Here is a 27,864-nt window from a genome sequence, read left to right on the forward strand (position 1 = left end):
GTTTCTCAGGAGGCGTGACGCTCTGCGAAGACCAGCAGTTCCAGCATTATGGGTTGCGCTGAAGAGGCAAGAGGGAATGTGTGCACTATCTCTCAGTATAGTTATTCTGTTTTGCTGTTGCAACTTAGCTGAAGCCTTGAAGGTACGTCCTATATCAAGTGGTGTTTTGTTCTCACGACAAGCGGACGTAATTATGTCCGGACATCAATGGACCTTAAGGGTGGACTGTAATATTTGCGCAGTTGAAGACGAAATCTGTAAATTAGAGGATACATTTAATGAACTTCATTCCATGGTTGCTAATCAGTCAAGGTTTAATGACACACAGGGGGAATATCAGCTACTATGATCAGCTTTTGCACACTTCCAAGCTCAGTTACAGGGTTAATCCCGCACATCTGTAGGAAAAGAATATGGTTAGGCACAGGTGGCTGTATCCTAAAAACTGTTTTTGGGACCACTGATGGGGAAGATATTAAAAGTATTAATGAAACGCTACGGCAGGTACAGGATAATTTGAATAGCAACCAGGGAATGCTAGATCTTCACACAACCCAATTAGAGAGTTTGGAGAAAGATGTCCCACATTAAGGCCACAGCTGACACAACCAATCACGACTTGGGTATAATCAAGTACCGGTTGGATAACATCGATTCACAGCTGACAATCGCTAAACTGCTCCGTTTTCTTGCTGATAGTATTACGGAAGCATGCATAGAAGCCACGGAACTACAGGAGGCTTTGTTGCAGGCAATGCGCAGGCAACTAACCCCGGTACTGTTACATACGGAACAACTTCGGGAAGGATTACGGAAAGTTCAATCGGAATTGCCCGCATCCCTGGAGCTACTGACGACATTAACAGACGAACATTTATCTCTGTACTACAAAATGGTCACTGTTACCAGTATGCGGACGGGTGCCCTGCTGAGAATTCATATCATAATGCCATTAACATTTAAGGATTGTAAATTTGAGTGTTACGCCTTGCATACGTATCCAGTGAAGTGGGAAATTTTGCAGAAATTCGTACAGTTAACCGTACAGGAAATACTGTTAGTGGCACGTAACGGACAAGCTCATGCGTTCCTCACTGCATAAGACTTGCTGCATTGTCGAACAGGTCCAGTTACCATCTGCCCCGCGAAATTGTCACACACTGTTCCCAAATCTTGTGAGTATTCTCTATTCCGCTCTCAAGCAGCAGTCGCGGAGTGCCCTAAGGAAATTATAGCAGGCACGTTGCAATTCTTTCAGCAAGTGGGTCCACACTGGGTGTTTTCAGCAAGTTTCACAAGCTGAGCAAGTCAATAACTTGTAGGTCCACATATGGCCCTTATGCAAGTAATTATTCGGCTTGGCATTAATTGACTGAGCTGCTGAAAGTCCTCCCTAGTGATACCATGCCAAATTCTGTCCAATTGGCGAGTGACATCGTCAAAATTCTGACCTGGTTTGAGGGCTCTGCCCACAATGCTAAAAACGTTCTCAAGTGAGGAAAGATCAGACTACCCTCCTGGTCAGGGTAGGGTTGGCAAGCACAAAGACAAGCGGTAGAAAGTCTCGCCATATGCAGCTGGGCAGTATCTTGCTTAAATGTAAGCCCTAGGGTGGCTTTCCATGAAGGGCAACAAAACGAGGCTGTGCTGTACTGGTGCCGTGGATGACAAACAAAGGAATGGCCTCCCCAGCCCATCACTTCTGGCAGCATGGCGGGCGACAGTCAGTTTGGTGTCCCATTGCTGTCCAGGGCGTTTCCAGGCACGTATTCAACCTGTAATCTCATTGACTGTGGTAGAATTGTCTTCAGTGATGAGACCTACTTCAAACTGATCCCAAACGACCAACGAATACGTGTTTGGAGACACCCCTGACAGCGCTGGGATACCAACCTGACTGTCGCCCGTCATTTGGCCCGATAACCAGGAGAGATGGTCTGAGATGCCACTTCATTTCATCGTACGATCTCTTTGGTTGTCACTCGCGTCACTCTTACAGCACAGCAGTACGTCGACGACATTCTACGCCCTGTTTTGTTGCCCTTCATGGCAAGCTATCCTGGGCTTACATTTCAGCAAGATAATGCCCGCCTGCACTTGGCGAGAGTTTCTACTGCTTGTCTTCGTGCTTACCAAATCCTACCTTGTTCAGCAAGGTCGCCAGATCTCTCCCTAATTGAGAACGTTTCGAGCATTATGGGCAGGATCCTACGACCACGTCGTAATTTTGACCATCTATCGCGCCAATTGGACAGAATTTGGCAAAATATCCCTCAGAGGGGCATCCAATAACTCTATCAATCAATGCCAAGCCGAATAACTGCTGGCATAAGGGGCAGAAGTGGACCAAATTTCTCAATTTCTGATACTCTTCCTCTTTAATAAATCGCCCAATTTTTCTGAAATTGTAATTATTTGTTTGTTATACATACACGTTTCGTCTTCTGATTTACGTCCCATTCGGATAATTCCTTCGTGAATGTCATTTTTTGTCTTAGAATGTAGTATAATAGTAGTAATAATGTTAGTAATAATACTCATCTACACCTACATACATACTCTGTAAGCAACCATGTGGTGCGGAGGGTACTCTGTACCATTTCCACTGTCTAATTCGTATGAACTGAAAAAAAAAGAAAATTCTTACGTGAGAAATACTTCTTGTGTGGTCCTTAGCTTTAACGTTCGTCTTGTGTGTCTGGCTTTCAATGTGATTCACTAAGACACTTCGTTTTGATCCTAGCCCTATATTACACACTTTGTACTTCGCTTACTTGTTGTCATCACTTACTGCTCGTAACCACTTTTCAGAAATGTCTTAATTTAACGATTTTGGAAAAAGCAATTGTTTTCTCGATTTTTTTTCTCTTCTCGCTCAAGCCCACTACTATATTCACTTTTCTGGTGTTAAGCAGCCACCTTTAGCACACATTATTTAGCAGTTTTTACATTAACGTTTCTATATCCAAATCACACATGTCCAATTCACACGCCTTGTTGTAATGAATTGCAGATAATTTTAAAACTGGGGCAGCCACAGCTTAAGTAATTACACATAACTTATAGACCATTTCAAACAATATAACAGGTGTTTATATACATGTGTTGAAACTGTTAAAATATGATGACTTTTCCATTTGAAGAAGGCTGAGATCTTTGCCTAGCCATAACAACTGTTACTCTGCAGCATTCTGTAATAATAATATGGCATAGCGTTATACACACCAGAAGATACAACTTAAAAGTTGCAAAACCGTTTGTGTGAGTCTCTAACCGACTTTAACAAAATCACCTACTGTGGACTATTGGACCTTTCATCCAGTTTGATATTTTAAAAGTTTTAACACCTTTATATAAAACAACTGTTATACTGTATGAATTGGTCAATCTACTATGAGTAATGAATTGATTTAATAGTATATCGTTACCGTCTCGTGTGTCAATTGGCTCTTTAATTCATACTTCTTGTAATTATTGGCGGTTGCCAACTGTCAGCGGCCTCACTCAGTCTATGTGATACAATGTTATCGTCTCAGATGTCATCAGGTCATTCATATCCGAGAGAACATGAAAGCTTGCATAGAAAACTGTAGATAACATTCACAGTAAATATTAAATATGTATTAGTCTGTAAATTCTAACGTTATAAAACTGAAGTAATACTGAGTTGTTTTTTTTTTTTGTGCTTTGGGAAGGAAATTTGTGATGGTTTTACACTCAGTGTAAGTTAAACTGTGCTAAATTTTTAATAATTTTACAATTCCTCCGCTATGCTGCCAAGGTCCAAAAATTCCGCTATGCGTAGCAAATTCCTCTACGGTTAGCAACGTACAGCCAATAGCAGCCTACGATTGTCAGCCCCCCCCCCCCACCTCCTTCATAAAGACATCTCCAATGACACATTTTAGTAGTAGCGGCAGCTTGTCTAGTTCATCGTTAGTGTCTGTTGTCGCGAGTGAAGCAGGAGACTGTGGAGCTCTGCAGCTGCGTCTGTGAATCTGTCGATCACGAAACTTGTTTATTTCTTGGTGTTACTCTATGCGTATCGTTAAATGCAGACCCTGTGTCGGAATCGAACATAATCTAACCGAAGAAATTTCAACAACCTTTAAGCATCCTAGATGATGATGATGATGATGTTGACACTGGTTGAACAATGTAAATAATGCAGTTTAATAAAGTTAGCAATGCGTGCTAGATTCAAACAAAGGGGACAGATAATAAAACCATACAAATTTATGAGCAATAACAATCAAAATATTGGGTCTTCCTGTGTATACTTCGTGGATTCTCAGTTGAATAATTTCGTTTTGTAAAGACAATTCTGAACAAGTTTTCAAGAGTCTCTACAAAGACTACTTGTGATTGTGAAGAAAGTGTAGGTACTAAGAAGTTTGAATTCCCAGCTATAAATAGTTTTTTGTGCTAAGCCTAGAAACGACATGTGAACTCCTTTATTTTTATTTATTTATTTTTTGACAGTAGTCCAAGTAACCTCATGTTACCAAATATTCCTGAATTACCCTGAACACTTTTGTACTTACTTCTTTCTTAGATCAACTGAAGTATTTCTTCTGTTGCCCATGATTTCTTCGCAGTTACTGTGTTTGTACCTATGTTTTTCTTTCAAATTTCTGTGATTGCCCTTTTTAGAGATGACCATTCCTCTTAAGGTGTACTGCCTACTGAGCTATTTTTAACTGCTGTATCTATAGCCTTAGAGAACTTCAAGCTTGTCTCGTCATCCCTTAGTACTTCCACACCCCACTTTTTTGTGTATTGATTCTTCTTGACTAATCTCTTGAACTTCAGTCTACTCTTAGTCACCACTACGTTTTGATCTAAGTCTGTATCTGCTCCTTGGTACACCTTACAATCCAGTATCTGATTTCTGAGTCTCTGCCGGACCATGATGTAATCTAATGGTCTTTTCCAAGTACACCGCCTTCTCTTGTGATTGCTGAACAGAGTATTCGCTGTCACTAGCTGAAAGCTATCACAGAACTCAGTCTTTCCCCTCTGTCATTCCTTGCCCCAGTCCAATATTCTCCTGTAACTTTTTCTTCTACTCTTTCCTCTACAACTGCGTTCCAGTCCCCCATTACTGTTAGATTTTCATCTCCCCTTACGTACTGGCTTACCCTTTCAATATCCTCATATCTCTTCATTTTCAGCTTGCGGTGTTGGCATGTGTACCTGAACTATGGTTGTTGGTTTGCTGTCGATTCTGATAAGAACAAATCTGTCACCGAACTGTTCACGGTAACACACACTCTGCCCTACCTTCCTATTCATAACGAATCCTACTCCCATTGTATCATTTTGTGTTGCTGTTGATATTACCCTATACTCATCTGACCAGAGATCTTTGTCTTCTTTCCATTTCACTTCACTGACCCCTGCTATCTCTAGATTGAGCCTTTGCGTTTCCCTTTTCAGATTTTCTAACTTCCCTACCACGTTCCAGCTTCTGATATTACACGCTCTGATTTGTAGAACGTCATTCTTTCGTTGGTTACTCAATCTCTTTCTCATGGTCACCTCCATCTTGGCAGTCCCTCCCGAAGAGCCGAAAGGGGGTTATTGCGAAATCTTTTGCCAATGAAGAGATCATCATGACACTTTTTCAGGCCACAAGTCCTGTGGATACACGTCATGTGTCTTTAATGCAGTGGTTTCCATCGCCTTCTGCGTGTTCATGCCGTTGATCATTGTTGATTCTTCCACCTTTAGGGGTAGTTTCCCGCCCCAAGGACAACAGAGTGCCCTGAACATCTGTCTGCTCCTTCACCCTCTTCCATAAGGCCGTTGGCAGGATGACGGTGACTTCTTGTGCCAGAAATTTTCGGCCGCCAATGCTGATTATTAATCAGAATTCAAGGTGGGGCGTGTTTCAAATGTTCACATGTGTGTGAATTCGGAAGGAATCAAAGTGCTGTGGTCATCGGTCCCTAGACTTACACACTACTTAAATTAACTTATGCTAAGAACAACACATACACACATGCCCGAGGGAGGACTCGAACCTCCGGCGGGAGGGGCCGTACAACCCGTGACATGGCGCCTCAAACCGCACGGCCACTCTTCTTCATCCCCTTATAGATAAATCGACAAAAGTTAAACTTCAAGTTACCACTGTTGCCGACTTCGCAAATCAACAATGCTGAAGAGCAGTGGCAACTTTAGTGCCGTTCTTGAAGCTCATGTTTCCATTTTTTCGCATGTCAAAAATGGTTCAAATGACTCTGAGCACTATGGGACTTAACATCTGGGGTCATTAGTCCCCTAGAACTTAGAACTACTTAAACCTAACTAACCTAAGGACTTCACACACATCCATGCCAAAGGCAGGATTCGAGCCTGGGACTGCAGCGGTCGCGCGGTTCCAGACTGAAGCGCCTTGAACCACTCGGCCACACTGGCCGGCCGTTTGGCATTTCAAGTTTTCTGTGCAAACGTATTTTTGTTAGTATATTTGTTTCCTGTTGGTCCCAAAAACAGAGATAAGTCTCTTGGCACACCCTCTTGTTAGTGGATATTTTTCTTCTGAAACCTTCTTCTAAATTTCAGCAGTTTAACGACCACTACAGTTCAGGCCATTTAGTTTTTTTGTCCTCCAGTAGCTCCAACTGTACAGCTGTTGAATTCTTAGTAATCGGTGGTGAAACAGGACAGACACTTTCCACAACATTAGAGAATGATAATGAACCTCTTAAGTGCCCTCACATCACTAACCTGACATTTATTTCTTCAACAAGGGCAAACATTCTGCTTAGATAATCCTGTATTTGCACCTGAACTAAAGGCTTGCAGTAATATCTTCTTCAAGCATATGAAATGAGAAAATGTTTTAGTGTCCAGGTCCTTCTGAAAGAGTCTTAATTTGTTATGGAAGATGAACACATACTGTGCCAAATCGGAAATAAGTTTTCTCTCTTCCTTGTAATGATGCACTTAGTGGTTGTAAATACTGATTAATATCAGTAACAAACGTAACAGGCAAAGGGGCTATCAGGCCTTATTGTTATGGTTGGTTGTCTACATCAGGGGAAAGCATACATTCAGGGGCAAACCTATTGTTCTGCTCTACGTCAGCCCTTGAACTACTGTTCTCTTTTGATCGACAGGTCCATAACCTATTGTCATACACCACTTTATATCAAAGTGATACAAACTAATTAATTAATTAATTAATTACCCAATCTACTGATGACATTATGGGTTTTCCCCATCTGGTCCATGGGTGGAAAATTTAAATTTTGGCGGGAAATTCCAAAAATTGTGGGAAACTCAAATTTATTGGCAGGTACATCAAATCTGTGAATTCACCTTAAGGTTTGGAAACTAACTGACCTACTTCACAACACCAACACCAGAGGGTGCTGTTGGTCCTCCCCCAATTAACTCCCCTTCTCACCCCTCCCCCATCTGGAAAGATTGGTGGGAAAAGGACGCATTCTGTGCTGGGCTGCTGGATACAACAAATGTAATCTTTATTATTATGTACACAGTGCAGAATATCGTTTATTTAAATAAACAGAGTTGGCATTGCTCGAGCACTAGACAGTACCTCCATCCAGTTTCATCAATAACTGCTAGATGTTGAGTGCATATTTTCGCTATTAGTCTAGTAGCACTGGAGACTTGCTCTGGCCAGTCTTTGCAATAGACCTACATGGGAAGGATGGGTGGTAATAATAATAGGACAGCAATCTATCACTGACGTACAGGGGCGAAGCCCCCTGCAGATCTACATGTGATTAGCTGCTGCTGGGAGGAACATAAGGATGGATAATAATAGTCACAAGTCGTATCCTAGCCAACACAAACTTAGCAACTATGTTGTACGACATTTTTTACGAAACTAGTGGTTAGTGTCTCACTTGAATTTGATGTCTCAAGACGAAAAAGATAACTGACCAGTCACCTCCAGTTTTGTCCAGCTTCATATATCATGTCTATTGTTTATCTGAAGAGCCGGCTAGCCAAAAAACCGCCGGTCGCCCGAGGCCAGGCTAATTTGCGGCTTCCTCATGCCTGGCCCCCTCGTGACTACTGCCGCTGACTGCAGCACAATGCGGGTCAAGAACCTGCGGCTTGTATGTATAAAGTAGTTCCATCCCTGACATAGACTCCTCAGTTTAAAAAATCTGAGACAGGGATGTTGTTGACCATAGACCTGAATTTTCTCACGCGAAATGTGGATTCCCCTTACATCCTATTGGTGGATAATAGAAATAACTTGGCGGGATTCGATCCTAAAACTGCCCGGTTTCCAAAAGATACTCTTCTCCCTTCTGTATTTTTTCCCTTGCCTCCTATTGGCCGATTCTGGCAGAGCTGGTCATTTGGTAGGAAGTTTATTACGTTGGAAGTACTTAAAAATTCAGATTTCAGCTCAGTTGCATGCTATGTCCTTGTACAATTTGCGGGAGGGGCTGGGCAGATGCATGCTCGCAATGCCATGATCGGAAGCAAGAAATTGATCAATGAAACAAAACTTCTGTAACAACACGATTTCCTCACTTATGATAGATACCATGTGTGCTAGCTTCTGTAACTCTGGAAGATTATTATTATTTTAATTTTGTATGGAGAATTTAGATAGAGGCGATGATCTTCAAGACGGCGCTGCTCAACAATAAAGGAATGTGAATGTCTTCATCTCTTTCCCTTTGTGGTCACCAACGTCAATTTCAATATTGAGGTCATATCTGCCACGACATTCAGAACCTGCAATTTTTCTTTTCATTTAATTACGATGTCCGATTATTTTCTTTCTCGGGTAACTAAATATATCTTAAATACAATTCTTTTTTACCCAGGCCACGGGAAATGATAATAATTAGAACGTACATGCCTCTATCCCGATTGTACGTTCGCATACAACTGAGTGTGTACCGACGTAACTATACTTATGACCCATTTCCTTCACAGCATTAATTCACATTTTGAACCACTCACTTTGAACCACGTGCCCTCTTATTTTGTGTAGTCTGTCAGGTGTATTCCTTAATAACGTTACTTATAGTATTCAGTGGGTTAGTTTTCACAATTGACCTTTGCCTGTGTCGCAACGGCGCTTCATACGAAATGTTTATCACACGACATTCATACTAACTCTCATTTCAAAATTACGACACCGGCTGTCTAAGTTTGTAACAATTTAACAGGAGGTTACAATGGTGGCCGAGTTCCATGAACTTTGTTTCAAAGACAAAATAGTACAAATTTTAAGTTGAAATATGTGAATAATTTTTCCAACCGTTATTGTGGCTACAACCAACTGTTTCTGTGACATGTTACGCGAACTGCGTACAAGATAAGAAAATTAGGGTCTAGTGAAGCAGGGGATGCAACCCGCCGGCTTTGACCAATGATGTCATACATTACTCATAAATAATAATGTCTTCACTTCGAGCCATAGATAATAAAACAGTTCTGTGTTCCGGATATGCGCTATCATTGTACATTAAAATAATTGAATGTGATTTTAAAAGAGATCGCTATATATTGCTGGAAATATTCTTCGTGTTCATTTATTAAATTAATTGGTTGTTTCTAATTCATGCCGTACTTAATTTCACTCTTAGTGACATAGAGGTAATATGGACTATTAATTTCTTATTTTAGAACAATTTTTAGTATCTTATTTTCATTTGTAGGTATGGATTTATCTGTTCCGATGAACGTTGATGATTTACGACAGGCTATGGGCGCAGCTTTACTGTATGGTTAAATGATGATGGCGTCCTCTTGGGTAAAATATTCCGGAGGTAAAATAGTCCCCCATTCGGATCTCTGGGTGGGGACTACTCAAGAGGACGTCGTTATCAGGAGAAAGAAAACTGGCGTCCTACGGATCGGAGCGTGGAATGTCAGATTCCTTAATCGGGCTGGTAGGTTAGAAAATTTGAAAAGGGAAATGGATAGGTCGAAGTTCGATATAGTGGGAATTAGTAAAGTTCGGTGGCAGGAGGAACAAGACTTTTTGTCAGGTGAATACAGGGTTATAAATAAAAAACCAAATTGGGGCAATGCAGGAGTAGGTTTAATAATGAATAAAAAAATAGGAGTGCGGGTAAGCTACTACCAACAGCATAGTGAACGCATTATTGTGGCAAAGATAGACACGAAGCCCATGCCTGCTACAGTAGTACAAGTTTATATGCCAACTAGCTCTGCAGATGATGAAGAAATTGATGAAATGTATGATGAGATAAAAGAAATTATTCAGGTAGTGAAGGGAGACGAAAATTTAATAATCATGGGTGACTGGAATTCGAGAGAAGGAAAAGGGAGAGAAGGAAACATAGTGGGTGAATATGGATTGGGGGAGAGAAATGAAAGACGAACCCACCTGGTAGAATTTTGCACAGAGCATAACTTAATCATAGCTAACACTTGGTTCAAGAATCATAAAAGAAGGTTGTATACATGGAAGAATCCTGGAGATACTAGAAGGTATCAGATAGATTATATAATAGTAAGACAGAGATTTAGGAACCAGGTTTTAACTTGTAAGACATTTCCAGGGGCAGATGTGGACTCTGACCACAATGTATTGGTTATGACCTGTAGATTAAAACTGAAGAAATTGCAAAAAAATGGGAATTTAAGGAGATGGGACCTGGATAAACTGACTAAACCAGAGGTTGTACAGAGTTTCAGGGAGAGCATAAGGGAACAATTGACAGGAATGAGGGGAAAAAATACAACAGAAGATGAATGGGTAGGTCTGAGGGATGAAGTAGTGAAGGCAGCAGAGAATCAAGTAGGTAAAAAGACGAGGGCTAACAGAAATCCTTGGGTAACAGAAGAAATATTGAAATTAATTGATGAAAGGAAAAAATATAAAAAAGCAGTAAATGAAGCAGGCAAAAGGGAATACAAACGTCTCAAAAATGAGATCGACAGCAAGTGCAAAACGGCTAAGCAGGGATGGCTAGAGGACAAACGTAAGGATGTAGAGGCTTATCTCACTAGGGGTAAGATAGATACTGCCTACAGGAAAATTAAAGAGACCTTTGGAGAAATGAGAGCCACTTGTATGAATATCGAGAGCTCAGATGGGAACCCAGTTCTAAGCAAAGAAGGGAAAGCAGAAAGGTGGAAGGAGTATATAGAGGGTCTATACAAGGGCGATGTACTTGAGGACAATATTATGGAAATGGAAGAGGATGTAGATGAAGATGAAATGGGAGATACGATACTGCGTGAAGAGTTTGACAGAGCACTGAAAGACCTGAGTCGAAACAAGGCCCCGGGAATAGACAACATTCCAATGGAACTACTGACGGCCTTGCGAGAACCAGTTCTGACAAAACTCTACCATCTGGTGAGCAAGATGTATGAGACAGGCGAAATACCCTCAGACTTCAAGAAGAATATAATAATTCCAATCCCAAAGAAAGCAGGTGTTGACAGATGTGAAAATTACCGAACTATCAGTAGAAGCCAACCTCGGCGAAGATCAGTTTGGATGTTGGAACATGTGAGGTAATACTGACTCTACGACTTATCTTAGAAAATGGATTAAGGAAAGGCAAACCTACATTTCTAGCATTTGTGGACTTGGAGAAAGCTTTTGACAATGTTGACTGGAATACACTCTTTCAAATTCTAAAGGTGGCAGGGGTAAAATACAGGGAGCGAAAGGCTATTTACATTTTGTACAGAAACCAGATGGCAGTTATACGAGTCGAGGGGCATGAAAGGGAAGCAGTGGTTGGGAAGGAAGTGAGACAGGATTGTAGCCTCTCCCCGATGTTATTCAATCTGTACATTGAACAAGCAGTAAAGGAAGCAAAAGAAAAATTCGGAGTAGATATTAAAATACATGGAGAAGAAATAAAAACTTTGAGGTTCGCCGATGACATTGTAATTCTGTCAGAGACAGCAAAGGACTTGGAAGAGCAATTGAACGGAATGGACAGTGTCTTGAAAGGAGGATATAAGATGAGCATCAACAAAAGCAAAACGAGGATAATGGAATGTAGTCGAATTAAGTCGGATGATGCTGAGGGAATTAGATTAGGAAATGAGACACTTAAAGTAGTAAAGGAGTTTTGCTATTTGGGGAGCAAAATAACTGATGATGGTCGAAGTAGAGAGGATATAAAATGTAGACTGGCAATGGCAAGGAAAGCGTTTCTGAAGAAGAGAAATTTGTTAACATCGAGTAGAGATTTAAGTGCCAGGAAGTCGTTTCTGAAAGTATTTGTATGGAGTGTAGCAATGTATGGAAGTGAAACATGGATGATAAATAGTTTGGACAAGAAGAGAATAGAAGCTTTTGAAATGTGGTGCTACAGAAGAATGCTGAAGATTAGATGGGTAGATCACATAACTAATGAGGAGGTATTGAATAGAATTGGGGAGAAGAGGAGTTTGTGGCACAACTTGACAAGAAGAAGGGACCAATTGGTAGGACATGTTCTGAGGCATCAAGGGATCACAGATTTAGCATTGGACGGCAGCATGGAGGGTAAAAATCGTAGAGGGAGACCAAGAGATGAATACACTAAGCAGATTCAGAAAGATGTAGGTTGCAATAAGTACTGGGAGATGAAGAAGCTTGCACAGGATAGAGTAGCATGGAGAGCTGCATCAAACCAGTCTCAGGACTGAAGACAACAACAACAACATGGGCGAAGACGGGTCGGCCACGATTTATTTTTTTGCAGATATGTGGTCTCATTGCTGAGTATGTTCGATGTCGTGAGTACGCGAAATCTCTTGTAGGGAAAGGGAAACACCAGATTTCCACACTTCACAGTCATCTAGACGAATAATTCATGGATATAGCATTCCCCAAACATAATGCCCCTTTTAAAGTTTTATTAAACATGTTGGGCAAATGTACCGTCCGAAATATGTTAGCTAATTTCACATTAGGATGGGGGGTTGGGGTGTGTGTGTGTGTGTGTGTGTGTGTGTGTGTGTGTGTGTGTAAGCTCCTGTCTGATAAGTTCACAATTCAAAAATGTTCAAAATGTGTGTGAAATCTTATGGGACTTAACTGCTAAGGTAATCAGTCCCTAAGCTTACACACTACTTAACCTAAATTATCCTAAGGACACCCATGCCCGAGGGAGTACTCGAACCTCCGCCGGGACCAGCCGTACGGTCCTTGACTGCAGCGCCCAATACCGCTCTGCTAAGTTTACTTTTTCATTTTCTTCTTTTACTGCATTTGACTATTTCGACATATTTCATTGTTGTATTACGCCAATTAGTGTTTTCGTGTAGTCCAGTACGTAACAGAATTTCGCAGCTGTCGTTCTTCTTTCGTTTCCCAGCACTAGTATCAGTACGATTCTTTCGAATCTGTACTAGCAATATTGAAGGCGAAACGGCCGACACAACTGAAATTTGTATTCTGTCCTTCAGTTGACCTTTACACTGACACTACGTATTCGAAAAGTACGGCATATACTGGGTGTCCCAGCTATCTTGTTCACTCAAAATATCTCTGGAACAATAACAGCTATTGGAAAACGACTTTCACCGGTATCAATGTAGGGCTGGGGCCCATGAATGTACATATTTGGAAACATTCTAAAACGAAAGCATATGTGTTTTTTAACACAAACTTATGTTTTTTTTTTAAATGGACCTCCTATATTTTTTCTTCAGCAATCCATAGCATGACAAAGCACATACACAATGGCGTTGATTGCATCGCAATATTCCCATTACATCCCGAGATATTAAGACGCGAAGTTGACGCTTGAAACACCCGACGAGCGCTGCTAGCGCACGTCCTGAGGCTCAGGCGTGAACCCCATGCTGCCCGTAATCGCGATATGATTGACATGCGTAATCACACTTCCATACTTATCAAGAGGTCCGAAACGAATAATACGGTCTGCTGCCATCCTACATTAACGTCGTACATTCCAGCAGGTATTTATCCCATAGGCTAGGGGTGATGCCGTTCTGTAACATATCTGTGTACCGCAACGTTAGTCACAAAGTTAACTTCGCTTATCGTTAATCCGTTACTAAAAAGGTAATGCCGTTCAACGTTAAAACTTTACTTTACTGTAGATCTAGCGCAAGTGACAGTTAATCATTCACTCGTAATAGTAAAATTCATGTTGATGATTTTAGTGAAACGAGCAAGTGGACTAAAAGTTTTACCGTTGATTACGTAAAAATGTTTTGATTTGGGAAGTTCAGGTAGGACATAGAAGATGAATGTAAACTTGTGTAACCAATTAGTTTTATTATCACATAATTATCAATGTTATGTTTATCTAATGCATTAAATGACAAATTGTTGCAAACAAATGTTTCTTAACACCACTGGGTAAAATGGCCCTTTGTAGTAACTTCCACTGTGATACCAGCACTACATGCTGAACATAGCGTTCACATCTCATGCTCAAAGTGATGCCCATTGGCTAACATACATAGGGTCACTCTGCGGATGAAGGATGCCCTATTTCGTGCTACTGTTTCCTCTTTGATGGCTGTACAAGCATCAATAATGCGTTGCTTCATGTCCTCTGGTGTTGGTTCATGTTGGTAAACAGCATCCTTCACTGCTCCCCAAAGAAAATAATCCAGCGGTGTAAGGTCCGGAGATCGGGCAGGCCACCTAACTGGGCCACCTCGTCCAATCCACCTACCAGGGCACTTACGGTTCAGAAGTCGTCGTGCTCATAAGGAGTTATGTGCAGGGCATCCGTCATGCTGATACCACATGACCATTCTCCGGTTCAGAGGTACGGTGTCCAAGAGAACAGGAAGATTGTGTCGTATAAATCTGAAGTATTGTCTGCCATTTTGGATGCCATTTATAAAGAAAGGTCCGATAATGGTATCTCCAATAATCCCACACCAAACATTAACTTTCCACGGACGTTGATGCTCTACCTGACAGAGCCTTTTTGGATTGTCTGCGGACCAATAATGCATATTCTTCATATTGACAATTCCTTTGTTGAAGAATGATGCCTCGTCGTTAAAGAGAACATCTGCAAAAAAAAAATTGGATTAGTCAGAAGTTTTTGCTGAGCCCACCGACAAAATGTTACTCTATTGCGGAAGTCATTTCCATGAAGATCCTGGTGTAAATGAACATGGTAAGGATGAAATTTATGACATTTAAGAATACGCTGTGCACTTGATTTCGACACACCAACTTCACGTTCAATTTGACGTGTGCTGATTTGAGGATTCACAGCTATGGTAGTGAGAACAGCAACTTCAGCACGATCATCTGTGCGTGTTCTAGGACGATGTCGAGGTCTTGGATTTAAGCTTCCCGTTTCACGTAGACGAGATGTGAGACGACCAAACATCCGGCACGAAGGTGATGGATTGTCAGGGAGTCGTCTTCTGTACAGTCGTTCTGCCTGAACAGCATTTCGTCCACCTACAACAGGGTACAGTACAGGTATGTAGAGTAGGGTAGAAAACAGACATATTAACTTAATAATCATAATGTTCGCTAACAGTACTATCAACAAACAAGCAATCTCATAACGTATTTCCCGTCAACGTACATTCTCCATAGATCAACAGCATTTCTACCATATCTTCATATGTGTACATTATACTGTACAGTATGAGTTCCACAACGCAACGTTTATTCACAATGTGTACAACCTCCGTGCCGTCACTAGATTACTCTGATGCACGACTACACTGGCAAGCGGTGTACTGCACGCCAAAGCGACAACAAATGGGATGCTCGGAGGGTGGTGGAGTACAGGAGTTCGCATGGGTCGCAAATCACAAACAAGGCGAAGTGGTAACTGTGGCAGTAGTGGGAACTACGTTGGACACTTGACTAGGTAGAGCCAGGCCCTGCGCGACAGGCACAATGGGTCATATAACACATTAGATAAACCTTATTTTGGGTGTGCAGGATAAATAAGACAACCTGATGGGTGTACACCGATCGGTACTGTTTCATATTGTGAACGTAGATACGTAAAACGTGCAAGAGGGAAACCATTATGTGCTTATGAGAGTTGATGGCAGCAGACCGTATTATTCATTTCGGACCTCTTGATAAGTATGGAGGTGTGATTACACATGTCAATCACATCGCGATTACGGGCAGCATGGGGTTCACGCCTGAGCTTCAGGACGTGCGCTAGCAGCTCATGTCGGGTGTTTCAAGCGTCAACTTCGCGTCTCAATATCTCGGGATGTAATAGGAATATTGCGATGCAATCAAAGCCATTGTGTATGTGCTTTGTCATGCTATGGATTGCTGAAGAAAAAAATATAGGAGGTCCCTTTAAAAAAACATAAGTTTGTGTTAAAAAACACATACGCTTTCGTTTTAGAATGTTTCCAAATATGTACATTCATGGGCCCCAGCCCTACATTGATACCGGTGAAAGTCGTTTTCCAATAGCTGTTATTGTCCCAGAGATATTTTGGGTGGACAAGATAGCTGGGACACCCTGTATAACATTGGCGAGATTTACCAATATACCGGGTGATCAAAAAGTCAGTATAAATTTGAAAACTTAATAAACCACGTAATAATGTAGATAGAAAGGTAAAAATTGACACACATGCTTGGAATGACAAGGGGTTTTATTAAAATAAAAAAAACAAAGTTCACAAAATGTCCGACAGATGGCGCTGGACAGCAAAACTGCTACCGTGACGGGTGAGACGTACGCCGATATGTTACAGAATCGCATCATCTCCAGCCTGGCTGATAAACACCTGCTGGAACGTACGTGTTTATGCAAGATGGCGCTCCACCGCATATTGCTAGACGCGTGAAATCTCTTGCACGGGTCGTTTGGTGATGATCGTGTGCTCAGCCGCCACTTTCGTCAGGCGTGGTCTCCCCCGTCCCCAGACCTCAGTCCGTGCGATTATTGGCTTTGGGGTTACCTGAAGTCGCAAGTGTATCGTGATCTACCGACATCTCTAGACAACATCCGACGCCAATGCCTCACCATAACTCCGGACATGCTTTACAGTGCTGTTCACAAGATTATACCTCGACTACAGCTATTGTTGATGAATGATGGTGGACAAATTGAGCATTTCCTGTAAAGAACATCATCTTTGCTTTGTCTTACTTTGTTATGCTAATTATTGCTATTCTGATCAGATGAAGCGCCATCTGTTGGACTGTTTTGAACTTTTGTATTTTTTTGGTTCTAATAAAACCCTATGTCATTCCAAGCATGTGGGTCAATTTGTACCTCTCTGTCTACATTATTCCGTGATTTATTCAGTTTTCAAATTTATACTGACTTTTTGAGCAACCGGTATGTCAACTGGAGAGCAGGATACAAATGTTGTGTATAGCTATATGGCTCAACTAAAGAATGGGATACTATTAGCATCGAAGGCGAAAAAAAAGAAAAGAAACTCTACCCCATAGTGAAGTACGGGATACAAATTGTATATATGTTGTCTTATTGCCTCTTCGCGTAGTTCAACTGAGGTACCGGTTGCAAATGTAACGTACGTCCATTTCCACGTTTTCGATAGCAGTGTACATATATAGATGTCAACGGAAGTATGGGATACAAATATTATGTAAGAGGCTCGTTCTGCCATCGGTAGTACTAATATCTACTTAAGAACAGGCAATGATAATGGAGGCGAAATAAACAACACATGTAAAATTTGTATTCCGCGCTTCATTTAGGGTTTACTGAAGCAGGGGATACATAGTTCAACTGAACAACAGGACACTAATTCTAGTGAAAACGAAGAAATCGACGTACGCCAAACTTGTATTCCGTACTGCACTTTAGCAATACAGTTCGATTGAGGTTCGAGATACAACTCATATATTTGTGACGTGATATATTCTATGCAACCAATATTTTCCATCCATTTTTCCCTTTAATTTTCCAGAGAAATAATACGATACAAACACGCGATATCCTTAACGTGAAAATACTACTGGTTTTTACACATGTCAACTATATTTTTCGTCTCTCGTATTCCTTTGTTTCTGAACATTCTTGTCAGCTCTTTCATCTGTGTAATAAATACTCTCTGGCCAATTCTGACGTCATTGGTCAAAGCCGACGGATTGTATCCCCTGCTTCACTAGACCCGAAAATTACTACCGAAATCAGTCCATAAAATTTACAAATATTTATCCTAAAAATCTGGGAAATAAGAAAGTTTTGGAACATTAAACGTTAAACCAACTACCAAGAAAACCGACCGGCAAAAGAAAATACGCAAGGTAAGAGCAACAGCACTACTACGCTATTGGTTGACGGTAAATATGGGATGAAATTGCATTTTTGCGAGACCCACTGCGTAACACGCAGTTTTTTTTTTTTCAAAATTTCTTTTCCAGTTTTGTAGGTTTTTGCGAATATATTATACATGTATGTATCACAAGATGTCGAATTATTTTCATTGATTGGGCGCGTAGAAATCACTTATCAGTCTTCTGTTTCACCAGATGCATAGTTTACTGCACTGAATTTCACGAACGAGCGCGACGTCATCTGTGGTTTGTTTACGTGTTGTGCGAGCCGTAATAGTAGTGAAATTCGGCTGCACGCTGATTTACGTCTATGTACAGCTATGGTGAAATTAAGATCACAGACGAAACGATGGATAATTCATCCGACGAGGAATCAGCTGCTCATCCTATGCCTAATACAGAATAAGAAAACATTGCAGATAATGATAACGCAGTTGCAGCGACTAGTGGTACTCAGTCGCAAGCGACAGACGGTAATATATCAACTTTGGTATCTGGTCCAGATTCCGCAAATGTACAAGGTCCAGACGTGTACCAACGTAACTCTACTTATGACCCATTTCCTTTACAGTATTAATTCTCATTTTGAACCACTCACTTTGAACCTCACTTGAACCACAACAGCCACACATTATACACATGTTTAGACTAATGTAGGGAGATCTGATGTGACAATTTGTAACTCAGATAACAGCCCAAATTAATACACAGATAGGGAGTGTATCCACTCAAATGAACAAGCTAGACAGTCATGTAAAAAACCTTACTGATATGCAGAATAACCTTACAACACAATTAACGCAACTAAAAAGAGAGGCAGCGGATCAGGTAATGGAAGTAGTACGTGAAGATTTAAATTCCATGAATCAGATTATTGATCATTTAAAAACCACAGTTAAGGATGTGCCAGATCAGATACATAAGTTAAATGAAAATTTCAATGTTATGAGTGTACAGAAAACTGAGCTCAATACAAAATGCAGGAAGCTGTGGATCAAGTTAAGGACATGACAAAACAGCAAAAACAGCAGTTTGAGGACTTTCTAGAAGAAAAAGACACACATATAACCCGTACTGTAGAAACAGATTTAGAGAAATCAAAAAGTAACACAATGGAACACGTATACACTACATCACAAAACACATCTGTAGTTAAACTGCGAACTAACATAGGCCAGATAAAAGGAAACTTTGACACAGGACTTACCAGGATGGCAGAATGAAATAGTCGAGCAACTTAACAGGGAACTTAGTGCAATGAAAGAACGACATCAAGACACAGAAGAACAGCTTGACAATATACTCACAGGTAAGAGCGATAGTGCAATCAGTGACTATCCTGCTCCGAATGTACATGTGTGTTCACCAAATTATGAGATGTACGGCAACCAACGACACCATGATGAAGGAAGGAAACAGCAGATAGCTGAACCCACTTTGTCATCAGTTTGTTAGATGAGAGTCTTATAAAACACCGGTAATTTCAAGTGTTTATCACTGAAAAGATGTCCGTGCATCTGGTAATTTTTATGAAGTCATTCAAAAATGTATTGCCTAAAACGTGATCAGAACAGCAAAAGATACAATATGTTACAGGTTACATCCAAAGCGATGGAAATGTCAGAAATTTGTCAGACATTATAACAGTTTGAAAACGCGTTTCTTTCGAAGTCCCGGTCACATGGCGTTCAAGAGAGATTAAGAAAAGCCCTATTCCGCCCTGAACAATATAATCCAAAATTTGGATCATTGCAAAAGTATTTTGAGAAATATTTAAATAAGACAAGGTTCTGGAACGAGCCAGTGACACACAATGTCGTCCTCCGCATTCTGAAAAGCTGAACTCCCGCTTAATATTCGGGAAAAGCAAGTAAAACTACACGAAAGCAATTTGAAGTATTTTCTGTCTGTCTTGGACTCTATTGACTTAATTAATGAAAATGCAAGACAGAGCCACACTAACCAAAATAATTTCCGTAGCAGTGGTGGCAACCAGCCTGCGCAGCGCCAGCCGCAGTACGGCGTCAACAAAATAGCGTGGGCCGGTGAATCACAACCGGCTTTTGTCAAAAAAAAAATGGCTCTGAGCACTATGCGACTTAACTTCTGAGGTCATCAGTCGCCTAGAACTTAGAACTAATTAAACCTAACTAACCTAAGGACATCACACACATCCATGCCCGAGGCAGGATTCGAACCTGCGACCGTAGCGGTCACGCGGTTCTAGACTGAAGCGCCTTTAACCGCACGGCCACACCGGCCGGCGGCTTTTGTCGATCCTGTCGCAGCAGCGCGTATGTCAGGCCCAAGTTCTGGAGGCAATTTTAGTAACAACTATAACCAAAATTTCAACACAGGGTATAAAAGGAAAAGAAAAAATGGTGACAGAAACTACTCTGGCTACTCCGATAACCGGAAACGGAATAGAAACAATAACGGGAATCAGTGGGGTAAAGCTTACAGTAATTTTCAAGCTCAATTTAGCAACAACACGACTGACCCACGAAGTGTGCAGTGGCAGTACCCGATTAGTAATCAACCCTATCAGTCCCATTCGCAAAGTACGCCTATGGTCTCAGGGCGGAATCATTATCGGAATGCGCAACAGAGGAACACGTCGGGAGTGAATATTATAGAAGTGACAAACGAAACACCTACAAATGGTAATAATGTGTAGTTAAACTAACCGTGGCCTCATTATGCTCCCCCTTGTTGACCATGGATAGCTGTGGGGGCGATCCATGCTACCATGGTAGTAATTTCCTAAGGTATCAAGATGAAAAAGGTGAGACAGGTATTGATCTCTATTACAGAACAAGTTCAACGCCATAAGGAAACACTTTGACAAACAGCTTCATGGTGTTGCCAGATTTGTGTCTGGAGAAATGGAGTTATTTAAGACTCATGTGAAATCTTCTATGTTAGCCAAGAAAAACGCTAAGTGGCAAATAAAGTATGCTGGTCCATACATTATTGTACATATTCCGCATGACGGATATTATTTAATTCCGTATTCTCACAATGGTAAAATCAAAGGACTCTATGCACGCAGAGACTTGAGGAAATTCTGCCATGTTTAAGTATCACATTTTACATTACCTATGCAAACGAGTGGAATAAGTAACCTATGGTAAAAAGAAGGAATACGGTTATGGTAAAGAAAGTATATTTGATGCAGCTACATGAATCGAAGCATTTCACTATCTTTGTTTACATTTGTAAGTAACTGTGGACACAATACAGAAGCAACCTAGGACATACACTTCGGTTGATGACTAGCCATGTTAGCACCAGGTGTAGTTAGTTTATGATCACAGTGGTATTTTAGTTTTGAGTTTATGTACGAAGGATTCTGGAGCGAACAGTTAGCACAGACCTCTGAACAAAGTAGCTGTAAGTTTTCTTATGCCACTTGTGCATCAAGATTGTAAGGCACAGAGTAAGTAACAGAAAATATTGGACTCCTTAAGGTACATAAGTAGATGGTCACGCAAGTACATGTCATGTTGCAGAGAGAATTTTTTATGATGTATCCACACCACAAGGCATTATCTATGAATACATGGAGCAAAATGTGCGTTTTTTCATTATTTTTTTTTTTTTTAATGGTGAAATGTTGAGGACAATATTTTAGAAATGGAAGAGAATGTATAGATGATGATGAAACGGGAGATACGATACTGCGTGAAGAGTTTGACAGAGCACTGAAAGACCTGAGCCGAAACAAAGCCCCGGAAGAAGACAACATTCCATTAGAACTACTGACGGCCTTGGGAGAGCCAGTCCTGACAAAACTCTACCATCTGGTGAGCAAAATGTATGAGACAGGCGAAATACCATCAGACTTCAAGAAGAATATAATAATTCCAATCCCAAAGAAAGCAGGTGTTGACAGATGTGAAAATTACCGAACTATCCGTTTAATAAGTCATGGCAGCAAAATACTAACGCGGATTCTTTACAGACGAATGGAAAAACTAGTAGAAGCCGACCTCGGGGAAGATCAGTTGGGATTCCGTAGAAATGTTGGAACACGTGAGGCAATACTAACCTTACAACTTTTCTTAGAAGAAAGATTAAGAAAAGGCAAACCTACGTTTCTAGCATTTGTAGACTTAGAGAAAGCTTTTGACAATGTTGACTGGAACACTCTCTTTCAAATTCCAAAGGTGGCAGGGGTAAAATACAGGGAGCGAAAGGCTATTTACCATTTGTATAGAAATCAAATGGCAGTTATAAGAGTCGAGGGGCATGGAAGGGAAGCAGCGGTTGGGAAGGGAGTGAGACAGGGTTGTAGCCTATCCCCGATGTTATTCAATCTGTACATTGACCAAGCAGTAAAGAAAACAAAAGAAAAATTCGGAGTAGGTATTAAAATACTTGGAGAAGAAATAAAAACTTTGAGGTTCGCCGATGACATTGTAACTCTGTCAGAGACAGCAAAGGACTCGGAAGAACAATTGAACGGAATGGACAGTGTCTTGAAAGGCGGATATAAGATGAACAACAACAAAAGCAAAACGAGGATAATGGAATGTAGTCGAATTAAGTCGAGTGATGCTGAGGGAATTAGATTAGGAAATGAGACGCTTAAAGTAGTAAAGGAGTTTTGCTATTTGGGGAGCAAAATAACTGATGATGGTCGAAGTAGAGAAGATATAAAATGTAGACTGGCAATGGCATGGAAAGCATTTCTGAAGAAGAGAAATTTGTTAACATCTGAGCACTATGGGACTTAACATCTGTGGTCATCAGTCCCCTATAACTTAGATCTACTTAAACCTAACTAACCTAAGGACATCACACACATCCATGCCCGAGGCAGGATTCGAACCTGCGACCCTAGCAGTCGTACGGTTCCGGACTGAGCGCCTAGAACCGCGAGACCACCGCGGCCGGCCATCGAGTATAGATTTAAGTGCCAGGAAGTCGTTTCTGAAAGTATTTGTATAGAGTGTAGCCATGTATGGAAGTAAAACATGGACGATGAATAGTTTCGACAGGAAGAGAATAGAAGCTTTCGAAATGTGGTGCTACAGAAGAATGCTGAAGATTGGATGGGTAGATCACATAACTAATGAGCAGGTATGGAATAGAATTGGGGAGAAGAGGAGCTTGTGGCACAACTGGACTAGAAGAAGTAATCGGTTGGTAGGACATGTTCTGAGACATCGAGGGATCACCAATTTAGTACTGGAGGGCAGCGTGGAGGGTAAAAATCGTAGAGGGAGACCAAGAGATGAATACACTAAGCAGATTCAGAAGGAAGTAGGATGCAGTAAGTATTGGGAGATGAAAAAACTTGCACAGGATAGGGTAGCATGGAGAGCTGCATCAAACCAGTCTCAGGACTGAAGACAACAACAACAACAACAACAACAACAACAACAACATGGTGAAATGATTTCTGGCCGCTAATGAAAGTTTAGCGTAATATATATCATAGACGTGACAACCTAATCTAAGTAAAGTGCATCTGAACATACAACATATGAATAATAACTAGTGTGATGTTACTGAAATACAAATAACTTTTCAACTTTATGCACACATTAGAGTGCAAATACACTGCTGAGATACGATTTGTAAACTTTATCTGAGGCAAACTTGACACCATCTCTAATAATAATAATAATAATAATAATAATAATAATAATAATAATAATAATAAAAAGGAATATGTATGGGGCAAGTTACGGGAAACTGACTGGCAGAGAATTTAGGTAATGCCGAAACAAACGTAATTCTTTACAGGTTGCGTTCACTGAGAGGCTACGCCGGCGATGAGAAGCAACTACGTTACACTAATGTCACTACAATTTACGATCGACTTTATAAAATATTATCAAGATCACTGAAAAGTACACTACTTGACGCTCAGTAACATCAGAGATTTTTAATAATTTGCCTTTTCTTCGACATGAAAGTACTAAGAATCAATGTTGACTTTAGAAGAATGCATCAAGTATTTTCTCTTACGTTTATAATATTTTATCGAACCTCAGTTGAAGATATTTTATTGAAGAAGAGACTTAAGAAGTCACCTTCAATAATAAAAAAAAGGGAAAAGAGAAAAAAAATGTCCACATACAGTGATGCAATGATGAACACAGGAACATGAAAACGCACAAACACAGACACAAACTTATGAAGCAGTACATCATACAGCAGCCAAGCTTCATTATCAATCTGTTGTTCGTTTTACCTTGCATTTTAATTTTCTATATAAGTGTGAATTTAAGTATAGTGATTTGTTTATTTGTGTGTTTTTATTTCATTCTACTTGTTTTTTTATTTGTGTACCATTACTAACCCCCCCCCCCCCCCCGCCCCCCAGTAATTCGCTAGTTGTTAATGCACTGATTTTGCCTCATTTGAAGACAATTTCTATAAGCACTTTTGGTGCATTCATTTTTTTGTATAGTCGTTTCGATGTATAGGTGCATTTATAGCACAATACTATGTTAGGGAAGTGCTGTTGTTCTCGAAAACTTGTCCTCTTATGCCCTGTGGAAATGTAAGATAGTATCGTGATCGCCAACTGTAGTACTAGAGGCACGTATTTTCTGAGAGCACATTCCACTACCAACTTCTGTAATGAAATACACTCCTGGAAATTGAAATAAGAACACCGTGAATTCATTGTCCCAGGAAGGGGAAACTTTATTGACACATTCCTGGGGTCAGATACATCACATGATCACACTGACAGAACCACAGGCACATAGACACAGGCAACAGAGCATGCACAATGTCGGCACTAGTACAGTGTATATCCACCTTTCGCAGCAATACAGGCTGCTATTCTCCCATGGAGACGATCGTAGAGATGCTGGATGTAGTCCTGTGGAACGGCTTGCCATGCCATTTCCACCTGGCGCCTCAGTTGGACCAGCGTTCGTGCTGGACGTGCAGACCGCGTGAGACGACGCTTCATCCAGTCCCAAACATGCTCAATGGGGGACAGATCCGGAGATCTTGCTGGCCAGGGTAGTTGACCTACACCTTCTAGAGCACGTTGGGTGGCACGGGATACATGAGGACGTGCATTGTCCTGTTGTAACAGCAAGTTCCCTTGCCGGTCTAGGAATAGTAGAACGATGGGTTCGATGACGGTTTGGATGTACCGTGCACTATTCAGTGTCCCCTCGACGATCACCAGTGGTGTACGGCCAGTGTAGGAGATCGCTCCCCACACCATGATGCCGGGTGTTGGCCCTGTGTGCCTCGGTCGTATGCAGTCCTGATTGTGGCGCTCACCTGCACGGCGCCAAACACGCATACGACCATCATTGGCACCAAAGCAGAAGCGACTCTCATCGCTGAAGACGACACGTCTCCATTCGTCCCTCCATTCACGCCTGTCGTGACACCACTGGAGGCGGGCTGCACGATGTTGGGGCGTGATCGGAAGACGGCCTAACGGTGTGCGGGACCATAGCCCAGCTTCATGGAGACGGTTGCGAATGGTCCTCGCCGATACCCCAGGAGCAACAGTGTCCCTAATTTGCTGGGAAGTGGCGGTGCGGTCCCCTACGGCACTGCGTAGGATCCTACGGTCTTGGCGTGCATCCGTGCGTCGCTGCGGTCCGGTCCCAGGTCGACGGGCACGTGCACCTTCCGCCGACCACTGGCGACAACATCGATGTACTGTGGAGACCTCACGCCCCACGTGTTGAGCAATTCGGCGGTACGTCCACCCGGCCTCCCGCATGCCCACTATACGCCCTCGCTCAAAGTCCGTCAACTGCACATACGGTTCACGTCCACGGTGTCGCGGCATGCTACCAGTGTTAAAGACTGCGATGGAGCTCCGTATGCCACGGCAAACTGGCTGACACTGACGGCGGCGGTGCACAAATGCTGCGCAGCTAGCGCCATTCGACGGCCAACACCGCGGTTCCTGCTGTGTCCGCTGTGCCGTGCGTGTGATCATTGCTTGAACAGCCCTCTCGCAGTGTTCGGAGCAAGTATGGTGGGTCTGACACACCAGTGTCAATGTGTTCTTTTTTCCATTTCCAGGAGTGTATTTTGAGCAGTGTGTACAGAGATAAGGTTTTGAAAGAGGATACAGTAGCAAATAACGAACGTGGGCATAAACTACTAAAACCTAGCTAGTGTTCTCGTAAGCTACACTTTTTTTTCAATGGTAAAAATGAACGGAACAGTGTACAAGGTGCATTCAAGTTCTAAGGCCTCCGATTTTTTTTTCTAATTAACTACTCACCAGAAATCGATGAAACTGGCGTTACTTCTCGACGTAATCGCCCTGCAGACGTACACATTTTTCACAACGCTGACGCCATGATTCCATGGCAGCGGCGAAGGCTTCTTTAGGAGTCTGTTTTGACCACTGGAAAATCGCTGAGGCAATAGCAGCACGGCTGGTGAATGTGCGGCCACGGAGAGTGACTTTCATTGTTGGAAAAAACCAAAAGCTACTAGGAGCTAGGTCAGGTGAGGGCATGAGGAATCAATTCAAAGTTGTTATCACGAAGAAACTGTTGTGTAACGTTAGCTCGATGTGCGGGTGCGTTGTCGTGGTGAAACAGCACACGCGCAGCCCTTCCCGGACGTTTTTGTTGCAGTGCAGGAAGGAATTTGTTCTTCAAAACATTTTCGTAGGATGCACCTGTTTCCGTAGTGCCCTTTGGAACGCAATGGGTAAGGATTACGCCCTCGCTGTCCCAGAACATGGACACCATCATTTTTTCAGCACTGGCGGTTACCCGAAATTTTTTTTGGTGGCGGTGAATCTGTGCGCTTCCATTGAGCTGACTGGCGCTTTGTTTCTGGATTGAAAAATGACATCCACGTCTCATCCATTGTCACAACCGACGAAAAGAAAGTCCCATTCGTGCTGTCGTTGCGCGTCAACATTGCTTGGCAACATGCCACACGGGCAGCCGCATTTTCAGGTTGTCATGCAGGATTATGTGCACAGAACCCACAGAAATGCCAACTCTGGAGGCGATCCGTTCAACAGTCATTCGGCTATCCCCAAAACAGTTCTCTCCACTTTCTCGATCATGTCGTCAGACCGGCTTGTGCGAGCCCGAGGTTGTTTCGGTTTGTTGTCACACAACGTTCTGCCTTCATTAAACTGTCGCACCCATGAACGCACTTTCGACACATCCATAACTCCATAACACCATCACCACATGTCTCCTTCAACTGTCGATGAATTTCAATTGGTTTCACACCACGCAAATTCAGAAAACGAATGATTGCACGCTGTTCAAGTACGGAAAACGTCGCCATTTTAAGTATTTAAAACAGTTCTCATTCTCGCCGCTGGCGGTAAAATTCCATCTGCCGTACGGCGCTGCCATCTCTGGGACGTATTGACAATGAACGCGGCCTCATTTTAAAACAATGCGCATGTTTCTATCTCTTTCCAGTCCGGAGAAAAAAAATCGGAGGCCTTAGAACATGAATGCACCTCATATACCTATCCAATGACAGTGAGTTATTCAGTGACAGTGATTTATTTAGTGACACGAGACTTATACGCATAGAAGCAAGTGAGGATAAGTTTTATACCACAAGCCTTCTACTTCTGGTGAATCGAGGAAGCCTACTACGGTACGGGTGTTAGTGCACTAGGACACTGTGCCATTGGCAAGCTAAATAATAAAGCG

Source organism: Schistocerca piceifrons, chromosome 4 (genome assembly GCF_021461385.2).
Source record: "Schistocerca piceifrons isolate TAMUIC-IGC-003096 chromosome 4, iqSchPice1.1, whole genome shotgun sequence".
Lineage (NCBI taxonomy): Eukaryota > Metazoa > Arthropoda > Insecta > Orthoptera > Acrididae > Schistocerca > Schistocerca piceifrons.